This window comes from Peromyscus californicus, unplaced genomic scaffold, assembly GCF_007827085.1.
Source record: "Peromyscus californicus insignis strain IS unplaced genomic scaffold, ASM782708v3 Scaffold_16__1_contigs__length_79575227, whole genome shotgun sequence".
Lineage (NCBI taxonomy): Eukaryota > Metazoa > Chordata > Mammalia > Rodentia > Cricetidae > Peromyscus > Peromyscus californicus.
Window position 1 is genome coordinate 41,782,167 of NW_026294458.1, and position 5,799 is coordinate 41,787,965.

A 5,799-nucleotide genomic window follows, 5' to 3' on the forward strand; every position below is an offset into this window, starting at 1 on the left:
CTGCCAGCTCTGGGAGCCATGCTGTCCTCTGACTCTGGGAGGCAGGGTGTCTCTGCTTCTATCAAAGCAGTGTGTAGCCCAGAAATTTCCTTTTTTTTGGTCTGTACTAGCAAAGGCTAAATCCACCACACAGCATAATGTGTGGCTTGGAGATGCCTCTGTGCATCTTGGCGGGACTCTGCCAGCTGCAGGTCAATCCCACACACCGCAAACCCACCATAGAATACCTCAAGCCCACAGGCTGTGGCTGGCATGAGAAATACAACTAGGAAGCTGTTTTTAGTTCCGTTTTAGAATTTTTTTAAAAAAATCTTTCTCGGGTTTTAGGTGGAAACTCTTTCCCCACATTTTGTGCCATTTGTAGCTAGCTGTAAGTTTTCCTGTGTCCCGTCTGGCCTGTGGTCAGGACAAAATCTCTCACCTGCTGGTCCCCAAGTAAACACACAGAGGCTTATATAAATTATGAACTGTATGGTCATTAGCTCAGGCTTATTATTGACTAGCTCTTACACTTAAATTAACCCATAATTCTTATCTAATTTTAGCCACGTGGCTTGGTACCGTTTCTCAGTTCTGCCTTGTCATCTTGCTTCCTCTGTGTCTGGCTGGCGACTCCTGACTCAGCCTCCCTCTTCCCAGAATTCTCCTTGTCTGCTTATCCCACCTATACTTCCTGCCTGGTTACTGGCCAATCAGTATGTTATTTATTAACCAATCAGAGCAGCACACATTCACAGCATACAGAATGATATTCTACGGCAGGAAAAGCGTATAGGGCTGGAAGAGACTTCACAGACAGCTCCTGCTCTGGCCAGGTGCTTTGTAAATGTGCTGAGAGCCAAGGCTGTAACAACTGAATAATAATGGTAGTTTTTTTCTTTCAAAACTATTTTATTTCTTTAGAACCATTTTTTTTTTAAAAAGTAAAATATAATGATAAAACAAAAACTATCACATTGAAGTTGGACAAGGCAAACCAACAGAAGGAAAAGAGCTCCCAAGAGAAGGCACAAGAATCAGAGACCCAGTCTTTCACATACAGGGGTCCTATAAAAATACTAAATTGAAACTTGTAAAATATGTGCAGGAGACCTGGTGCAGACCAATGTAGGCTCTGTGCATGCTGCTTCAGTCTCTGTGAGTTCATATGAGTTTTGCTCATTTGATTTAGAAGGCCTTGTTCTCCTGGTGTCCTTCATTCCCTCTGGGGCTTACACTCTTTTCACCTCCTCTTCCAGTGGAGTTCTCTGAGTTCCAAGGGGAGGTATCTTATGGAAACATCCCATTTAGAGCCTTGTGTTCCAAGGTCTGTCTCTATCTGTGTTATGCTTGGCTGTGGGTCTCTCTATTTGTTCCCATTTGCTGCAGGCAAAAACTTCTCTGAAGATGGATAAATAAGGGACTGACCTATGAGTATAGCATGATATGATTAGGAGTCATTTTATTGCTACTTTTCTTTAGATCAATAGTATAGTGGGTAGCCATTCCAGCTTTGACCTGGAAGTCCCAACCCCCATTGAGGCTTCGGTAATGGTCACACCTACAAGACAGGGCTGAGAGAGGATGCTGAAGACCTGAGTTCTGGATGCAGGGGCTCTTTTGGTTCCTGGACCCTGGACGCTGGAGGTAGACCGAGCAGAGTTCTCCAGAGAACACCGCCAGACTGCGCCACACCTTTCCCAGACTCTGTAAACTATCCATTCATTTGTAAGTTACCCCACAAAATAAACCTCCCTTTTAACTACGTGGAGTGGCTTTAATAATTTCACCAATAAAATAGTATATGGTTTCACCCTGTGTCTCTGGTCTATCTGGTTTCCGGTTTTGGTCATTCCATCAGTGTCAGGTATGGATTCCAACTTGTGGATTTATGGAGTAGGTCTTAAATCCAGTCAGACATCAGATGACTATGTCCACAAGATTTGTGCCAACTAATGGTTAATTGTTAAATGCAAAACATTGAGTCTTTTGAAAACAGCATCCCTTCCCTACAAGAAAACCTCAGAAGCTATACAATGGGAATTTATGGCTTTGTGATTGAAGCAGTTAGACTATTCTTCAAAACTTAACTACATAAATCAGGTTCCCATTGGTGCAGATACATTTATGTAAGGAGAAAGTCAATGGGCTCATGATTATCTGGACTTCTAGAAGAAAGCATAACAAAACAACACCGCAAAAACAGTTTCCTTTCCATCACAGAACCATCAACTCTTCCCCAGGGAAGTAGTATCCTTGATACTAGTAAACATTCAAAAGCTGAAATTGAAAAAAACAGGCACACAATCATACTTGAAAAAGCACAATCCCTCAACAACAGAAAGAGGGATCCTCAGTAACAGGAGAGAAGAGTTGATAGTATTTACTGTTGATATATAGTGAATAAAATGGAAATTTACTCCATAGTCTTTCAACCCCAAAATCTGTAATGTAATAATCAGGAAATTATAGTATAGGAAATATATCTATTTCCTATGAATGGAAACACATGAACAATGAACCAATGGCTGAGGGGCCCCCAACTGGATCAAGCCCTCTGAATAGTTGAGACAGTTGATTGGCTTGATCTGTTTGGGAGGCATCCAGGCAGTGGGACAGGGTCCTGTGCTCAGTGCATGAGTTGGCTGTTTGAAACCTGGGGCTTATACAGGGACGCTTGGCTCAGCCTGGGAGGAGGGGACTGGACCTGCCTGGACTGAGTCTACCAGGTTGATCTCAATCCTCGGGGGAGTCTTTGCCCTAGAGGAGATGGGAATGGGGGATAGACTGGGGGAAGGGGAGGGTGACGGGGGGGGGGGGGAGAACAAGGGAATCCGTGGCTGATATGTAGAATTAAATTATATTGTAAAATAAAATAATAAAAAATATTTCAAGACCACAAAAATATTTTTGTGATGTGAATGTTTACTGTCACTCAAAAGTCACCTGCTAAAGACTTGGTGTTTAATTTCTGGTAATGTGACGAGACTGGCAAACATTTAGGAGATCCAGTGAGAGGAAATGAGGTCATTGCATAAGGCCTTGAAAGGAATATTGAGATTTCTGGCCTCTTTTCTTCTTTCTGTTCCCTGGCTACCGTATAAGAAGCTTTCTTTTGAATTATATATTTTATCCATGATGCATTGCATCTTGACTACACTAAAGCAAATTGGGTTAGCTGGCTATGGATTGGACACAAAATAACTTTGTTTTTCTTTGGTATGTTTTTCATTTTTAAGATTTATTTTTAATTGTGTGCACATGTGTGTCTGTGTGTGGGTATGGGCACATGAGTACAGGTTCCCTGGATGACAGGAGCTTTGGGTAACCCTGGAACTAGAGTTATAGACAGTTGTCCGCCTTCTGACATGGGTGCAGGAAACTTAGCTCAGGTCCCTTGGAAGAACCATAGATGTTCTTAACTACTGAGCAATCTCTCAAGGCCCTTTGTAAATTGTTTTGTTTTTTCTTTTTAGGTATTTGTCTGACTGATAGAAACATGACTGACTTGGTATGGGATGATGTAGCATGAATCTTAGAGAGTCTTATTAATAAAATCAAACCTGAAGCCAGTTATTGGGGTGAACACTGGATGATCAGAGAGACAGAACAAGCCACAGCTATCTCACCTTGCCAATTCCTCAGTTGGTCCTGTTTCCTCAGACTGGAAGCTTCTGTGTCCCCATCCCAATGGCTCTCAGCTGAACTGCTGCTAGAAGCCTGGATGCTTAACCAGCCAAATGTTTAACCAGGCAAATGCTTAACCAGGCAAATGCCTCCTAACCAGCCAAATGCTTCTAGTTTCTGGTCCTCACGCCTTATAAACCTTTCTGCTTTCTACCACCACTCCCTGGGATTAAAGGCTGCTTTCTGGGATTAAAGGCGTGAGTCACCATGCCTGGCTGTTTCCAATGTGGCCTTAAACTCACAGAGATACAGAGGGATTTCTCCCTCTGGAGTGCAAGGATTAAAGGCATGTGCTAACGTTTTCTAGCCTAAGTATCTTGTGGCTTTTCTGTTCTCTGACCCTAGATAAGTTTATTAAGGTACACAATATTTTGGGGAACACAATACCACCACAGGATACCTGATAACTAGTTGTTGTCAGGAGAAGTCAAAATGACATCTTGACTTGATATAGAATGGTTTCAATGATGAGATTATGGAGGAGGAGAATATTAGGCACAAACTATGGAAATCCACAAGTACAGACTCCAGAACATAACACTGCATCCTTATACCGCATGTATTAGTGTGATTAGAAAGATGTTAATAGCATGGAAGAAATCAGTATGAATTCTCTTGGAGAATTTAATTTTGAAAACATTTTTAAATACTGGGTGTGAGTTAAAGTTGTTCTTTTTTAGAAAGAATCCAGATAATTTGGAGCACAATGACCATTTTCCACTTCCAAACTTGATATTTACTTAATACAAGGTTTCTAAATGTATATTATTACCACAGATGAAAAGCTTTGGAAACCAGAGAATTCAGTTTCAACACATCACCTTGTAGACTAGATTCAGGTTATCCAGAAAACAAGTCATTTTAGAATGTGAATATCCAGTGAACAGTGCTTTAAGTAGGCTAAATAAAAACATTTCCTCTAACAAGATAAATAGGTCTTATGATATTTGGAAAACTACATTTCTGGCCCTATAGAAAATTTAACTTTAATCAAATCATGAGGAAACATCATAAAATTCAGAATGTAAAATGTTTTACAAGATGTATAAAATATATGTATATATATAGCATTTCTATGTAATTATATATATATATATATATATATATATATATATATATATATGTGGATTGTATGTATAAGTACGTAGTTTAGCTTAGGGATCTTAACAAATTAAACAAATTAGGTACTAATGATCTTAACTGGAGAAAAGATCTTAACTGGTTTTAATTTGGGTTTTCTTAATCAAGCACATCTCAGAATCACAATATAATTTCATAAAACTCCTGAGCTTCAAAGTGTTAAATCTTTCTTGGTAGAAAAACAGTAGCAATATGCAGAAACAGGTTAATTCGTTTCAACTCAGTGTTTCACCTACTTTAATCAGCTCAGTGCCTGGGAGCCAATGAATCTTGGTAGTTATAGTTGCTAGGATAGCTGTTTGCTGTGGAAGTGTACTCCTAAGTTAGCCCCAGAGGCTCCACTAAGCTGCACAGTTATGGCTGTGGCCCTTGGTTGTTCTACTGAACTGCATAGATAGAAACACCTGGTTGCAGAACACAGGGAAACCATGCCAGAAGTTTTCCCCAGCTGTCTAGTTTTCACAGTCTCAGAACTTATTATACAGGCAGCTGGTGGCTAGAAATAAGCAAAAATAGTTTTTCTGAGCTTTGGACCTTTCGTGCTATAATACCAAATTGCCAAACAAGATGCATTTACTGTTGCAATAGTGACCAGGCTGTGATTACGACAGCTAACTGCTTTATGATTAGGTCTGAGGCTTGCTTGTTGGAGAGGGTTCATGCCCAGTACTATGGATCTGTTCAAAGGCCAGTGAGTGGTCATAGACACTATTGGTGAACTCATTAGTTTTGTTAAATGGTTACATGGTCAAACTGCATCCTAAATATTTAAATTTATTCCCATGCAATTTATGTACTAAGAATTGATCAAAGAAGTTTCTCTTTGCGATAACTGATCAGGACACAGACTCATTGTCAATTTATCCTGGTCAGAGAGGTCTGTGTCCACAGATAGAAGGAAAATACCAAAAATAAGTGGGTAACCAGGGAACTTCAGGTGTTTGAGATCAAGCATTGTGCAAACAAAGCACTACTTGTTTCTATTACCAAAGC